General features: G+C 46.5%; 1 pseudogene; it reads left to right on the forward strand.

Annotated features, from left to right (window-relative positions):
- Positions 1-236, forward strand: LOC128566281 (uncharacterized; annotated as a pseudogene).
- The last annotated feature ends 662 nt before the right edge of the window (positions 237-898 follow it).

An 898-nucleotide genomic window follows, 5' to 3' on the forward strand; every position in this document is an offset into this window, starting at 1 on the left:
ATCGCTTCTCGGCCTTTTGGCTAAGAACAAGTGTAGTATCAAGAAAAGTATCTTACTCAATTCATAATTGCGAAGTTGAGGAAGCAACCTAAGTGCCCATCAACCCGTGAATGGATCAACAAACTGTGGTATATGTATACCATGGAATATTATGCAGCCATTAAAAAGATGGAGACTTTACATCTTTTACAGTTACCTGGATGGAGTTGAAATACAGTCTTCTTAGTAAAGTATCACAAGAATGGAAAAATAAAATCCGGTGTACTCCATACTAATATGAAACCAATATATAAACAGTTACATGCTTTTATTATCCCGGCCCCCTCCAGTAAAGCCAGGACAATAAAACGCACTGATATAGTCCAGGTTGGGGGTAGAGGGAAGTGTGGGGGGTAGAGGGGATCTCACCTAATGTGCACACTGTGAGGGTGTATAAGACGCCCCCTGGGTGAGAGGCTCTTCTACAAGTGGAACTTTACCCTGGAAGTGAGAGTAATATAACCTAAAAATTGTACCCTTGTATTAATTTGAAAAAAAAAAAAAAAACCTAAAAAAGAGAGAGAGAGAACCATCTTGCTAGAAATGGGAGGAAAAGCCACCCTTGTTATAGAGTGTCAAGGAAAGTGCCCCAGCCCTCTGGGGAAGGCAGGCTCCGGGAGTCACGAGCGGAACACTGTGACGCCCCTTTAGTGAGGGCTCTCGCCCCGCTCCCTCCAGAGGAACCTTCCTTCTGGCCTGCTGCTTGTAGGCCCCACCTGCTAATGCTGTCCAGCACCCCGGACATGAAGTTTCAACACAGGAATTCTGCAGGGGACACATTCAGACCCAGTGTCACCCTCGGAGCCCCTCCTGCAGGCTGTGGGCAGCCATGCTGGTCCCCTAGAGTTTCTGGAGTCAC

Source organism: Nycticebus coucang, chromosome 14 (genome assembly GCF_027406575.1).
Source record: "Nycticebus coucang isolate mNycCou1 chromosome 14, mNycCou1.pri, whole genome shotgun sequence".
Taxonomy (NCBI): Eukaryota; Metazoa; Chordata; class Mammalia; order Primates; family Lorisidae; genus Nycticebus; species Nycticebus coucang.